This window comes from Arabidopsis lyrata (genome assembly GCF_000004255.2).
Source record: "Arabidopsis lyrata subsp. lyrata unplaced genomic scaffold ARALYscaffold_4, whole genome shotgun sequence".
Classification (NCBI taxonomy): domain Eukaryota; kingdom Viridiplantae; phylum Streptophyta; class Magnoliopsida; order Brassicales; family Brassicaceae; genus Arabidopsis; species Arabidopsis lyrata.
In genome coordinates, this window is record NW_003302552.1 from 9655040 (window position 1) to 9671233 (window position 16194).

Genomic DNA, 16194 nt, shown 5'->3' on the forward strand with positions numbered 1-16194 from the left:
CTTCAAGCCTTGTGGAAGACGATCGCTGGACCAGGAGATTACACACCTTCGAAAAGCAAGAGTTCCTCTATTAGAAGCCCAGTGGTGAGGTACCTACATCAGTCCATTGCCAGCATGTTCTTTGCAAAGAAGATCACCGGTACCATTAGTGAAGGCGAATTGCAACTTCTGGACTTAGCTCTCATATTCTCCTTGAGAAACACTAGCCGTGTTCTTGGATCATTTATTGGGATACAAGGAGTATGCTGCAACAATGCATAGGTCAGGGCGCAAGGGAAGCTTGACCATTGGTGGAATTCTGACACCGATTCTGGTAGCTGCGGGTATAGACGTGGGAACAGGAGACGCTTCCCCAACTTGGATCAATATGGCATACCTAAGGAAGAAGGGCTACCTTGATAAAACAGCTCCTGAAGGCGTGCTGCTCTATGTGTTCAACCACCCTGAAGAAGGGACTTCTAGGCTGCTTCTACCATGCACGAATCACACCACGATTAGGGCTGGTGAGAACATCGACTTTTGCCCACCATCCTTCATTCTCTACGATTCACAAGTCGCCCCTGCTTCTCCACCGCCTCAAGCAATGCACGAGGACGACCAGGAGCAAACCCAAGACGCTCTTGATGATTACGCACCAGAGCGGTTCTTCTTCGAGGAATACAAAGCCCCTAGGCAGACCAAAAGCGAGAGAGAAGCTCACAAGCACATAGGACTCCTGCAAGGGTTGGGAAAGTTTCAAGGGAAGGCAATGCGAGGATTGTCAAAGAAGGTAGATTCATTAACCACAATGGTGAAGAAGATGGCGATTCAGATCACGGAGTTGCAAAAGAAGTCCAACCATTCGCCACCATCATCAGAGGAGAGAGGTACTTTGAGAAGAAGCGGTTCCACAAGCATGGCTCCAAGACACCCGGTAAAGGCTGATCCTCCCAGATATTCATCCTTTGAACCGCGCCAGAGGGAAAGCCAAGAGAAGTCTGCACAACTCCCTAGACGTTCGCAAAAGCATCGCAATAAACGGAAGGCTCAGCGGCCAAGTCCAGAGGCAGACTCGACCATGGAGCTTGATGACACGTCGAGTCTGCACGTCGAGCAGCCTGCTCCAGAGCCAACTAATCCTTCTCACACGCAGACGGGTTTTGACAACGAGCAGGAACCTCCAGAGTCAAGCACAGCTCCTTCTTACACGCAGGAGAGCATGGATGAGTTCCTCGACCACTACTTCGCCTAAACCCAAAGTATCACTCATCCCTAAACCATTGTATTATTTCATTGCATTAGTTTGCTTTTCTGTTTCACTGTTTGTTTCTCTTGAGCTCTCTTCTAAATTTTTATTACACAAGGGACTATGTAATTTAAGTTTGGGGGAGGGTCCAAGATGTATTTGATGTTGTGTTCTCTTTTCTTATTGCATAATCATCTAAGGCATAGAAAAACCAAAAAAATTTGAAAAATTTCGAAAATTGTAATACAAAAGAAGAGTGTTCATGTACTTCGCATTGCCATTTTAAGACTGTTTTAGTATGCTTTCATTTAGGACTGCTACATCATGCATTTGCATTGGAGATTATGATGATTATAACCTTGTAAATATGCTTATTCACTAAGTAGAACTCAGTGCCCAGGTTGTTAGTTCTCTAATGCATAATCGACTGAACTTGAAGTAAGACCGCACCATCTTTTGAATTCAACTCTTGACTTTCTTGTTTTTAGTCGAATCTCGCTTTGATCTGATGCTATTCCCTATCTATTTGAAATTGAATTTTGACTTATAATTATCATGCTGTGCATTGTGCTATGAACTCATGGATACCTTAAAATACTTGGACTTTCTTTTACCTTTTGGTCACTCTTGCTAGTCCAAGTAGCTGACTCCTATCTTTGGAGCAGTTATTCCCCACCCTTAGCCTTAACCTTCTTTCAAGCCATTTATCATTTGTGTGTGAATGTGAGGCCTTATTTCGATTGAGCTTGGTAGAAAGTGTTAGGTCTGTAACGACAAGGATAGTATCTCATGTAGTTCTAGTTCACGTTATCTGGACTAGATAGGACTAGGTGGGTGCTTAATTCTGGGTTTGGGTTGTGTTTAAAAGAAAGAAAAGGTTGTGTTCATCATTGAAAAGAAAAGGGAAAAGAGTTCTTAGGAGAAGTAGCTAAAGTAAGAAAAGTCTAGTAAAGGATTTGGGAATGTTAAAGTAAAGAAAAGGGTTCTATAATAGCTTAAAGAGAAAGGGTAAAAAGCCTTATGTTATGAGAAGAAAGAAAAGGGAACCCTAGTTGTTAAAGAAACCTAATCCGCTAGACAGAGCAGTAAGAAAGCTTCTCCTAGGATAGAAAATCAAAGAAAAGAAAGGAATGATGTGAGTAAAAGTCTGTAAATGTTTGGAGTGCAAAAGGGTAGAGTTAAGTTCATGTTCTCGGATTAGAAATAGGACCTCCATTTGAATTGATATTGATTACATTCTGGGTAGATGGGGTCTTATCCTTGTATGCATAACTTGATACTCACCTTTAGCATTCTACTAAAGCTCAATCATTCTTGAGAGATCCCCTGTTGCGATTTAAACCAGACCTTTAAGGGACCATCTTTGTCTCTAAACCTTTACCCTTAAGCCAAATGAGTTCTTATCCAATGCATAGTATGATTCACGGTTCCTACTTAATCAATGTTAAAGGGAATGTGCTGATTTGAATGCTTGAATTGATTAAGGCAGAGGTTAGGTTGAGATGTGAAGGAGATGGCTAATGCTTTTAAGTAGGGATCAGTCAACCTTGCATTCTAGAATTAGCAACCTGGACATTGAATTCACTTACTCTATATGCATGTTTTTGGTTCTGAGTCTCCACCTTCAAACCTCTTCTCCAGCTTAGTTCTATTTGTTTGCTTGAGGGCAAGCAAGAGCTAAGTTTGGGGGAGTTGATGTCTCTGTATTTTACCACTTTTAAGCTTACTTTTCTTGTACATTTAGCTAAGTTTTATCACTCTTTCATTGCATCCAGAGTCCTTTTTATAACATTTTCATCACTTAGTACGATTTGCATTGCATGGCATAGCATGTCGCATATTGGATGAGTTTCAGGTACTTTGGAGCTTATTTGGGACTTAATGGAGCAAGGAGGAACCAACACGACCTTAGAGCTAGACTTAGGATCGGGTCGGAGAGGAATGAAGTCGTTCAAGATCACCCGGGACCAGACTCGATGTCATGGCTCGATGACACGTCGAGTAGGACGCCAGGAAGCCGACTGGGAGCAGACTCGACCACACGGACTCGATGACACGTCATGTTGGACATCAAGGCGCCACCTTTGAGAATCACATGGACTCGACGTGGCAGGCTTGACGTCACGTCGAGTTGGTCTCCGCCGACTCTCTATTTTGTCCTGTAGCTAATTAGGGCAACCTAGTATTTCCTATAAATAGGGGTTCACCCTATTATCCAGGGGATATTCCTTTTACCCAGCAGATATTCCGCTGCTCTCTCTAAAAACCCTAGTTTTGTAATCGTTTTTCCCTTTGAATCTTTGAGTTTTTGAAATTCGTTTCTTCTTCAAAGTTGTAGATCTCCTTATAATCTATAACATACTTGTTTTTCAATGATTTCTGGGTTTGTGCAATTTTCTGGGTTTTTATGCATGATGTTCTTCAGTGTTCTTGAGTAGTGGATTAGGGTTCTTGAGGATGGGTTAGATTAGGTGTGGAATCCTTAGTATATTTAGGTGGTTAAGTGTAGAATTGCTTGATTTCCCTTCTGGTTTAGTAGATCTTAATGCTATTTCTTCTCACTACAAGAAATATGAGCTTCGGTAGCACTCCTTTGTAGCGCTAATTTACGAACTGCTACTAAAAGTTCCAAAATCGGATGGCAAGTATTTCGCAGCACTATATTAACGCTAGGATATAGTTTTCATTAAACGGGAACTTAACTCAGTATTATAGCGGGGAAAGGTATAATTTTGGAGGCAAAAATTTTGGGTTTTTCTCCCCCAACCAAAAAAGTCTCGATTTCTCAAGTGTAAAAGTTAAGACTTTTACACTTAGCGGCACTAATTCCGCCTTAGATCTGTCGGATTTGAGCTCAAATCGAAGGCATGTCCTTTATTCAATTGATTTTTTCTTCTTTTTCGGATTTTTTCTAGGTCTGTTTCTTTCAAATCTAGCTCACGTCTGATGTTCTAGGTAGCTCAAATCTAGCTCAAGTCTCATGTTATAGGTAGCTCAAATCTAGGTCAGTCTAATCGATTCTTGTTTTGCATGCCTCTGTTATTTGCGATTTCAGAACGATTTCATAACATTATTGTTTTTGTGGTTTGATTTAGGCGTATTTGAACAAAATTTCTTTAAAAACTTGGATATGTGCTATGTAATTCGGATCTTCTTTTCGTTATTGTCTGATAGAAATTGAGTTTTTACTTGATCTGAAATTATGTTTTGATATTGTCATATATATCTTGATTGTTAATTCAATACCTTACTTGTGTTTACCCTGAAAAGAACCAGACATCATTACTTGCATGTTCACTTGTGTTTCTTCTGACATCATAACTTGTGTCTGATTTTTTAGTACTTTGAAAAAGAAACAAGAACTTATCAGTGAATTGTGGGGACTAGTAACAGGATTAAATTGCATGTTCACTAAAACTCGTACTATTTTCTGTGTTTGGTCTCATCTATTTACTCTAGTATTTGTCCTTTTTCCAGTTTTGTTTCTTACTGAGATTGTGTTTATCTCTTTTGTTTGATTGGCTAAGTTATCAGGTTTAAAGTTCAATTTTTTTTTTTTTTTGTATTCTAGCTTGTTTGTTTTATGAATCTTGTTGTTATTGTTAGATCGATTAAGTTATTTTGTTTAGTCAAACTTCCAGTGATTCACTTTCTTGCATAACTTTATACCCATTCTATAATTTTGTTTTGCAAGTGTTGCTGAGTGAAATAATGGGACTTTGAAGCTAATCATTTGCTCTTATCATCACAAGGCAGGTTAGTACCATCTTCTCTTACATGAGTTTGATTGTTTACCATGTTTTCTTGATTATAGTACATTACTGTGAATGTCTTGTTGTGTATGCTACTATATATGAGGACAGGTTAGTACCGTATTTCTTGTTTCTAGTATATGAGTTTGATTGATTACAGTGTTTCATGTTTTCAGTTTTATTTGTTTTAAATATGCTACTAAAGTTGAGTTACTGCACTTATCTTGTCTGATATTAAATTATTGAGATTTAAAACACTTAATCTAGTACATTACAGTTGATGTCTTGTTGGTTATGTTACTATATATGAGGACAGGTTAGTACCATGTTTCTAGTTTCTTTTATATGGTTTTTGATTGATAACCATGCTTTTTGTTTTAAGTTTAATTTGTCTTAAATATGCTACTATAACTGAGTTAGTGTACTTATATAATCTGATATTGAACTATTGAGATTGCTTTGATTGAATATTATATATGTATGAGTTATTTGTTTACTAATCTGAATATATTTTGAGTTAATTGCTTATGGTATTAAAGGTTTATATTACGGTATCAACATATAATGTTGGACAAGGATTGGGTGCATCTTGGCAGGTAAGGACTTTAATTATATAGGTTAGGTTTCAGTAGGGGTTTCAGAGACTTTACTTCTTCTTTTTTTCCCCTTTTATTCTGCAATGAAGAGCTGATCCTGCTTATGAGAGAGGGGCTACAAAGTTTGTACGGGCTGTGGCTGCAGCTTTGGGAGACGTCGATATGATTATATGTCCTTGCATTGATTATCGTAATATAGATCGTCACCTAGGTAGTGTAGTTGTTGATCATCTTGTAACAAGGGGAATGGATGAAGCTTATAAGATGCGGTGTGACTGGTATCATCATGGAGAATTGAATGCAGTGGCTGAAAGTGAAAGCAAACTAAGTCACTGGAATGACGAGGTATTTGAGTTATATCAAGCTGCTGAGTATTTGGATGAAGAGTTTGCAGAAAAGCTTGACTTGGCTGAGATTGCAGAGGGTGATGACAAGAAAGAAGATGAGTTTCTTGCAAAGCTTGTAGATGCTGAAACTCCTTTATATCCAAGTTGTGTGAACCATAGCAAGCTGTCAGCTATTGTGTCTTTGTTTAGACTTAAGACACAAAATGGATGGTCTGACAAGAGCTTCAATGATCTTCTAGAGACATTGCCGGAGATGTTACCAGAGGGGTGTGTGCTACACACATCATTGTATGAGGTGAAGAAGTTTTTGAAATCGTTTGATATGGGTTATCAAAAGATTCATGCTTGCGTTAATGACTGCTGCCTATTCAGAAAAAAGTACAAAAAGCTTGAGAATTGTCCTAAATGCAATGCTTCAAGATGGAAGACTAACTTGCACACTGGTGAAGTAAAGAAAGGTGTCCCACAGAAAGTATTACGGTACTTTCCGATAATCCCACGCCTTAAGAGAATGTTTAGGTCTGAGGAAATGGCTAAAGATTTAAGGTGGCATTTTAGCAACAAAAGCAGCGATGGAAAACTCCGTCACCCTGTAGATTCAGTAACATGGGATCAGATGAATGCCAAATACCCTTCATTTGCAGCCGAGGAAAGGAACTTGAGGCTTGGACTTTCCACAGATGGATTTAATCCATTCAACATGAAGAATACCAGGTATAGTTGCTGGCCCGTTTTGCTAGTAAACTACAATTTGCCTCCAGACTTATGCATGAAGAAGGAGAACATCATGTTGACATTGTTGATTCCTGGTCCACAACAGCCCGGTAATAGTATTGACGTCTACTTGGAACCACTTATAGAGGATCTATGCCATCTGTGGGATAATGGGGAGTTGACTTATGATGCTTTTAGTAAGTCAACATTTACTCTTAAGGCAATGCTGCTTTGGACAATTAGTGATTTTCCCGCGTACGGGAATCTTGCTGGCTGCAAAGTAAAGGGTAAAATGGGTTGTCCTTTATGTGGAAAAGATACAGATAGCATGTGGTTGAAATTCAGCAAAAAAACATGTCTTTATGTGCCATAGAAAGGGTCTGCCCCCAACACATAGTTTTAGAGGGAAGAAGTCATGGTTTGATGGAAAAGCTGAATATGGGAGGAAGAGGAGAATATTAAGTGGCCAAGAGATTTATCAAAACCTGAAAAACTTTAAAAATAGCTTTGGGAACTTGAAACAACATGCAAGTAAGAGAAAACGTGTTGAATGTACTGGATCAAGTTCTGATAGTGATGATCTATCTAGTGAGTCAGAGGAGGATGAAGAGGAAGAGGTAACGGTAGATGAGGAGGAGTTATCAAGATGGAAGAAAAGGTCAATCTTTTTCAAGCTATCTTATTGGCAGGTGTGTCCTTTTTTCATGTTATTCTAGTATTGTCTTGGATTTAAACAAGTAAACTTTGTGTAACAGTTTTGTTGTTTTTTGCATTCTGGTTATAGGAACTCCCGGTTAGACATAACTTAGATATCATGCATGTGGAGAGAAATGTGGCTGCGAGTATTGTATCGACATTGTTGCATTGTGGGAAATCCAAAGATGGTCTAAATGCTCGCAAAGATCTGGAGGAGCTTGGTATTAGAAAGGATTTGCACCCTAAAATCAAAGGAAAAAGAACATATCTTCCCGCAGCACTTTGGTCTCTGTCCAAGACAGAGAAGAAGATTTTCTGTAAGCGGCTATTTGACTTCAAAGGCCCAGATGACTGTTCAAACATATCAAGAGGCGTATCATTAGATGACTGTAAGGTCACAGGTCTGAAATCACACGATTATCACGTGTTAATGCAACAGCTTCTTCCGATTGCACTTAGAGGGTTGTTACCTAAAGGTCCTAGGGTAGCAATTGTGCGCTTATGCACATTTTTCAATCACTTGTGTCAGCGAGTAATTGATATGGAGCAGCTTTTGGCAATGGAAGCTGAGATTGTTGAAACCCTTTGCTTGTTTGAAAGATTCTTCCCGCCAAGTTTCTTTGATATCATGGTGCACTTCACAGTACATTTAGGCAGAGAAGCTCGGTTAGGTGGACCAGTTCATTTCAGATGGATGTACCCGTTTGAAAGGTATATGAAAGTTCTGAAGGATTTTGTGAGGAACACTGCAAGACCTGAAGGGTGTATTGCTGAGTGTTATCTAGCTGAAGAATGCATCCAGTTTTGTAGTGAATTTTTGAAGAAGACAACCAATGTTAAGGAAAGTGTAGATAGAAACACTGAGTATGAAAACAACACTATACTTGAGGGGCGTAAAATAGCCCACATGGCTGTCATCCAGAATATGGCTGTCGTGGAGCCTTATGTAGAGTAAGTTCCACATTTTGCTAGTTCATTCATTAATTATATTTAGGATAAATGTCTGATTATTTCTTTTTCACTTTTTCTTTTAACAGTGAGCACCTACAGCATCTACAAGACTCCAATGGAAGATGCAGACGTGATGCATCACTGTTATGGAGTATGCACACTCAGAATTTTGCCTCTTGGCTTAAAGAACAGGCTAGTTATCTCTTACATAAACACCTAATGTAATTCAGTTTATGTATATAGGTGCCTGACCTTTTCTATTTACTTTTGTTAGATACATCTTGATTCAAACAGACATGGAGAAACACTGAAATGGTTGGCATATGGTCCACGTAGCTGCGCTAGGTCATATACTGGTTACATAGTGAATGGGCAACGATTTCACACAAGATCAGTTGATAAGAAAACTCAGAATAGTGGTATTTACTATGAGGCCACTGCAGTCTGTAGGTCTAGTGCGAAGGACACCTCACAAGTGGTTGATTTGGTATCATATTATGGTTGCATAACTGACATTATCTTGTTAGACTATAATGTGTTTTATGTTCCTTTGTTCCGCTGCAACTGGGCAGTAAAGGGCAATGGAGTGAAGGAAGAGGATGGTTTTACACTTGTAAATCTGAATCATAGTCAAGTCTCCTTTTTAAGGGATCCATACATACTAGCCTCTCAAGCAAAGCAAGTGTTTTACCTAAGGGAAGATGACTCATCAACTTGGTATGTTGCAATGAGAGGTCCTTTGAGAAGATTCAGTCAGAAAGAGTTTCAAGATGCAGTTGCAGACATTGGGCCATTGCCAACAAGTGTTGACATTGATGTTGACTTGGATGAGGCTGAAAATGAGAGATCTGATTGTGAAGGGATATATGTGTGAAATGTCTGATTTTTTACCTTAGCTCAAGTCTGATGTCTGCTTTTTTTTTAATTGTTTTTCCATTGTGTGTTTGATAGTTATTATGTTTGTTTTGCTTTGATGTCTGCTTTTAGTTCTCTTTAATCTACTAACTCTTTCTTCTTTCAGTTTTATTAGGTGATTTAAAATGGCTGGGCGCAAGAAAAAGCGAGGAAGAAACACTAAAAAAAAGGATGAGGAGGTAGAGTATGTGGGTACAATGGAACCACAACAAGAAGAACCAGCTGAAGTTCAAGCTGAAGATCCAGATCATTTGGAACCACAACATGAAGAACCAGCTGAGGTTCAAGTAGAAGTCCAAATGGGTGATAAAGAACCTGATGTGGAAGAGCCTGAAGGAGAGATAGAATTTTCTGAGGGTCATGAGGTTGCTATTGAACCTAAGAGTAAGAGACAGCGAGGACCAACTAGGATGAAAGACATAGCCAAGGATCCAAATACCAGAGTTAGAGTAGAGTACAATATCATGGGAGAGCCTATTGGTAAAGGGTCAGTTAAGCTGTCATCATATGTTGGTGCATTGGTCCGAGAACATGTTCCTATCACAATTGATCGTTGGACAAAAATAGGTGAAGAAATCAAGACACTTCTCTGGAAATCTGTCCAGGTATCATTTCTCTAATTTTTCTTGTATTGCATTACGTTTTATCAGATATTGTAATTAAATTTACTGTTTTTTCTATTGAGTGCAGGCTAGGTTTGAACTAAATGAAGAGTACCAAAAGGTTGCAGTGCTTAAGCAGATGGGATGTTTGTGGAGGTCCTGGAAATCAAAGCAAGTTACAAACATCAGAGAAGCTAAGACTAACCAGCAGAGGATGAATTTGCGACTTAAAAATGTTTCTCCAACCGATTGGCGTAAATTTGTGAAGCTCAAAACTAGCCAAGAATTTAAGGTATGCATATGGAATCAGGATAATTAAGTTTATGTACTATATAGTATATTACAAGTTAACATTCATCTGTTAGGTTGTAAGCGATAGCTACAAGGAAAGAAGGCGCAAACAAATTCCTCACACTTGTAGTCGCAAGGGAATGGTTAGACTAGCAGAAGATATGGTAATCACATGACAGTTATGTTGTTTATATTGCTCAGCTTCTTTTTAAAACACTTATTAATATGTAATGATTTTTGTTTGGTTTAGAAAACTGGTAGTGCAGACCCATCTGAAGTGACAAGGCTAAAGGTTTGGGTTAAATCACGTACCAAGAAAGATGGTACACCAGTGAACACTAATGCTGCTGAAAAGATTGTGAGTTTAAAATTTTGCTTCTAATGATGTGCATATTGGCATTTGATTCTTAATCTGCTATTGAATCTGTATCTTATGAGTTGCAGAAAAAGGCAAATGAGATTGTTAACAGTGATGATCCATCGACTGCAACAAATGAAGCACAACAAGATTCACTTAGCCAACTGTTAGGGCCTGACAATCCTGGTAGAATGAGGGCAATGGGTAGAAATATGAATAAGACCAAGTTAGCTTGTTTCCAAGTGAAGCACAAGTGTATGGCTCAAATGCAAGAGAATCAGATTCAGCTCCAGCAGAAGGTCACTGAGTTAGAAGATGTAATTCTGAAAATGAAGAATCAGGTTAGAAACTTATCTATTTATACATTGTGAAGCTTATCTATTTATACATAAAGAAGCTCAAATAGTTCATAGTATTTGACTTTGTTATTTATGTAACAGAGACAATCACCTGAGGTTGGTGAAAACTCAGCTGCAAGAGTAAGTGACTTATATCAAATGTTTTTGATTTCTTTGTTACTTTATAATCTAATATATTTTTCTTCTAATTACTTTTACAGAGTGTGAATAAAAGATCACAACCAAAGTGTGTCTTGATTGATTGGGCTGGTTCTGAGGAAAAAGTTGCTGAGGGGCTTATTATGTCTTCTGATCCTGATGAATTAGTTAATGAAAGTCGCTTAGGCCCTATGGATGTTAAAGTCTTGATTGTCACTGCTATTGTACCAGAAGCATTCCTTTGGAGACCTACGATTAACATGTGCACCATTGAGAAAGCTGTTGGACATATGGTGGCCTGGCCATCTAGTTTGTGTGTTAATCTAGAAGAGGAGCTCCAACCAGAAGACATTGCAACCCTGGTAAACTTTATCACTCATTCTCATACTCATACATAGAAAGTATATGTTAACACTGGTTGAATGTGTTTGACAGGGATCAAGACCTAATTCTGTGAACAAGTGCAAGCTACTGGATTTGTCGTCATATGATGTTGTTGTTGCAGAAGGACATTGGCAGACACAAGATGCCAATGCATTAGTTAATGGGCTTCCTCTCGGACCAGCAGCAGTGAAAATATTTGTGGATGCAGTGATTCAACCTGAGACATTTATATGGAGGCCAACGATTGATGTCATGTACCTTGAGGACTGTTTACAGTCTTTTGTAGCTTGGCCTGCCAACAAAGTTGTCTTTGAAAACCATGCAGATGCAACATGTCAAAAGTCTCCACTTCATCAGGCTTCTGCATCAACTCATCAAACAACAACAGAAAAGGCAGCAGCATCAGGAGGAAAAGCACCATCATCAGGTCCACTAAATGCAGCAGCTGGTTATAAGTCTTCTGTTGAGATATCAAAATCCGCAGCCACAACAAAAGGAACGAAATCCGCAGCCACAGTTTCAAAATCTCTTGTTGAGAAGTCTCCAGCAACATGTTCAAAGCCTCCTGTAAAGAAAAGTCAGTTAGCTTCACACTCCCCTCTACGAAGATCTCCGGTAAATTTAGCAGATGTTGTTACTTACTGATTCTGGTTATTATTATACATGAATTAAACCTGTTTATATTGTAATATGGCAGCGTAAAACTGGAGCTGAAGTTATCAAGGCTAATCAGAAGTGCAAGTTAATGGATATTAGTGGAAAGAGGCGGGTGGTTGGTGAAGGACGTGTGCATTCAATCGACCCAGACAAAAAGGTACACCATGTTCGCTTGGGGGCAAATGCAGCTAGAGTTTGGGTAGATGTAGTGAAGATAGATGATGCAGCAGTTTGGAGGCCATCAGATGAAATCGAGTATATGAGAGATTCACTTGGTTCATCTATTGCATGGCCAATGGATAAGTTGGTCATCTATTGAGTAGATGAAGAAACTGGGGTAAGTTTTGTAATTACTGTGATGCTTGTGTTTTGCTTTTATATCTGCTACTGATATGAGACTTTGTTGATTGTTGCAGGGAATGAAGAAACTTTGGTCCAGATTAGGTAGTTTTAATTAGTTTAAGACTAGACTAATCAGGTTATGTTATGTACTTTGGAATCAGACTTGTTATGTCTTTTGGATTTAGACTTTTGTTATGTTGAATGATTTTGTATAACTTTCTAACTTTTGAATTGGAATCAGACTTATGTTACAATTTATATTCAGACTTATGTTTTCATGTTTATATTATGCAAAACAGGTATAGAATCAAAATAGATAGCTCTTTGAAAATATATATAATAGCAAAATTAAAAGCCATAATTAAATTAAGTATAGCAATTCTTCACTGTCATTGTAGAAAATCATATATTATAGCACAAAACATGAAGCTACAAAACAAAATTAGACAGCAAGAACTAATTGCTAACGTAGAAGAACCTATTATAGCACGAAATTTGAATTGTCGTTACTTTTTAACAAAAATTTAAGCTGCTATATCAAAACAAATAACAGCAGTTAAATAAAGCTATTGTATCTAAAACTATCATAGCATATCAAAATAATGCTATCGTAGGGGAAACACCTACCATAGCTGTCGATGTCATAGCATTTGTGATTTCGCTATCTATAACATAAGATAGCATATGTTTTGCGCTATCAATGAACGATTTTCTTGTAGTGTGTCCTAGCTATTTGTTTTCCATATATAAACCAAAGTTAGTCTTGATGTAAATAACAAGTGTCGGAGATATATAAAAGTTTCAGTTTTACTTCTTGTCTTGTTTAGAAAGAGAAGAGACAATGGTCTCTTACTCTGTTTCTTCCTCCTCTCAACAATATTATAACAAACATTGTTCAATTGTTCATAAGTATTCTGGTTAGCATCTGAGCATTGCCAAATGATTCAAGTTATTTGTTAACAGTGGTGAAGCTTTTTTTATTAGTTATGCCATTATGTCTAGAGATGGTTGAACGATTAATTGATTGATTTATACTCATAAATGTCAGGTTACAGTGTATGTTGCCGTGTTCATGGGTTTAAGCCGTGCTTTTACATTGCGTGCCCTCATGAAATCGGTGCAGACGATGTTTATAAAATCAGTTTCAGTATTGAGCTACTTTCGAAGATTTCTGTAGTTTATTTCCAAGATCAGAGTTCATATTTTGTTTTTTCAGGAAAGAATGAGGGAATCCAATAGAAGTATCAAGGTTCAAAAATTTGTTCCTTTCGATCTTCGTTTTATGATTGATTGCAATATTGTGGGAGGAAACTGGATTGAAGTGCCCTGTGGGAAATATAAGAAGATGTCAAAACCATTGTCATATTGCCAATTGGAGTTTGATTGCTTGTATCCTCTTTATGATACTTTTATAATAACACCTTCTAGTTTTTGTCATTAATTTCCTTAATAAGGGGTTTTATTTGGAGATTTTTTTTTTTTTTTTTTGGTAATTGGAGATTCTTAAGATCAAGAATCAGTAAAATAAGCTTTATAATATATAGTTTTCATTGTATAAATCTTTGTCACATATGTACTCTTATCATTTGTATAAATAAATAAAACGTTTCCAACAATTTTCAATCAACAATCTTCATAAACCCTAAACCCTAAACCCTAAATTAAAGTTAAAATCCTAATTAAATTAAATCTTTAAATCCTAAATTAAAGTTAAAATCCTAAATTAAAATTTGAAATCCTAAACTATAAAACATAAATACTTGAATAAAAAAATCTAAACCCCAAAGTTTAAACCCTAAACCCTAAACTATGCCCTAGTGTTTATGAACATATAAGTTAGATAGTTGGAATACTAACCTATATTAATTGTTCTTAATTTTAAAATTTTATACTTATAAGAAAAAATATTCTAAAAATTGAAATACTTATATTGAATTTTTAAAGAAATAATTAATATTTTTTTCATTAATAAACTAATTTATATGATAATTTTCTGATTTTTTCATTAATAGCCAATGAGAAGTAACCTCCCAGATTGTGGGACGAATCCTACACCGTTAGATAGCGCCGACTTTGATCTCAGCCGTCCTTTCTTATTGTTGACGCGATTAATGTACACCGTTGATCTGTCTCGCTAAATTTGATCTGAGCCGTTATTGTCCTTAGCCAATGGTGTAAAATAAATAACCCGATAACCAATAGAAAAAGATCATTCGGATCGCTGATGTGGCGTGTTGTTTTTAATATGGACCATTGATTAAAATGAATCTACGGATACAAATTTAATATTACTTTAATTTGTTTTCTCTTTTCACTTCTTCCTTGTGACAGATACGTGGTTTTGGGTCAAGCTTGTTACCATCTAGGTCTAATGGAAGACGCAATGATTCTACTCCAAACCAGTAAAAGCCTTGCCACGGCGGCGCTCCACCGCGAAAGCTACTGCTTGTCCGACGACAGTTTCATCCTTTCCACCTCCGCATCTCAGCCTCCATCAATGACCGAATCCGAGATCGTCTCGCAAATGCTCTCCCAAATCAAAATCTTCATCCGACGGCGCACGGCAGCGCTCGCAGCATTCGACGCCGGTCTCTACTCCGAGTCGATCCGCCATTTCTCTAAGATCGTAGAAAGCCGTCGCGGCGCACCGCAGAGTTTCCTCGCCTATTGCTTAATCCGTCGCGCCTCCGCCTATAAGTCCGCAGGTCGTCTCTTTATCTTCTTCTCTTCTCCATTGCTCACTTAATTGATTGTAAATTCAGTTTTTGTTATAATAGATCTGGAAGCCTTACTCGATTTGAAGAGTTTTCTGAAGTTTGTTTGTACGCATCACTTGTATAGCCCCTGGAGATATCAGCCTTGTTCGTTAGGAGATCGTGAGCGACCACAACGGTCTTATTCAGTCGCTGTATTTTTGTTTTCATAGAGCTTATTCCCCTGATTTTCGGTCGCAGGTGTCGCTTCTTCTTAAGCTCATCGATTTATCGTTGAGATGCATATTGACATTTATGGTTTGTGCCAGATCTCTGAAACTAAAACGAATATAGAAACTCTTCAAGGTGCGTTATACCCGGCACCTTAGTTAAATATGGAGAGGTAATGAAAGAATCGATTTGCTTGTGTCTCTCTTAGTTAACTATGTATGTCTGCTTATGTTATTTCAGTTTCTTGATTTCAGGTTGTTCATGTTTGACAACTGTCAAGAACGATCACAAGCTTGAGTTCAGCAAGATCCTTGAGGCATGGCAATTGTTATTGGTCTCTGTATATGCGTTGTGACTCTATGAAGAAATAGAGAGTTCACACAAAGCCAAAGGCTCTAAGGTGATCTGCTGATGGAATGGCGTTGGCTATTAAATGGTATGAGTTGGAGATCTACTAGAGCTGCCTCGGTTTCTTTATGACTTGGTTTGGTGAAGAAATGTACTTGCGTTTTTTTTTCTTTATGACTTGGTTGGTGATTCAAGCCTTTGTATCTTTTGGGTATTTGATAGAATGATTCTTTGTAAAATGTATGTTTTATATAATATTAATTTTATTTATGAATCAATTTGCAATCTATGTTTTGTGCAATATAGGTTTCAAATAATTGAAATATAGCACATAATAATATACATTACAGCAGCATTAACAAGCATTAACAAAATGTCACGAAACAATATCCACCGGCACATATAATGTGTTATCATTACAAGTTAGACATCACAAAATGTTTGCTATAAAAACAAACATAATAGCACGAGTGAAGCGCTAGTTAATAATATCCACCAGCACATATAGTGTGTTATCATTACAAGTTACACAGCACGAAATATTTGTTATTAAAAATAACATAATAGCAAAAATAAAGCGCTAGTTAAGAATATT

The 16194-nt window shown here is 37.6% G+C and overlaps 1 long non-coding RNA gene across 5 annotated transcripts; it reads left to right on the plus strand.

Annotated features, from left to right (window-relative positions):
* Positions 1 to 14664: 14664 nt before the first annotated feature.
* Positions 14665 to 15886, plus strand: LOC9315051. Of its 5 annotated transcripts, none has more exons than XR_002332392.1 (3): positions 14666 to 15032; positions 15105 to 15423; positions 15506 to 15886. It is a non-coding gene; the product is annotated as an uncharacterized LOC9315051 (long non-coding RNA). The 5 variants fall into 5 exon arrangements; XR_002332394.1 differs by having other exon boundaries at positions 14666 to 15024; XR_002332395.1 differs by having other exon boundaries at positions 14667 to 15024; positions 15169 to 15423.
* The last annotated feature ends 308 nt before the right edge of the window (positions 15887 to 16194 follow it).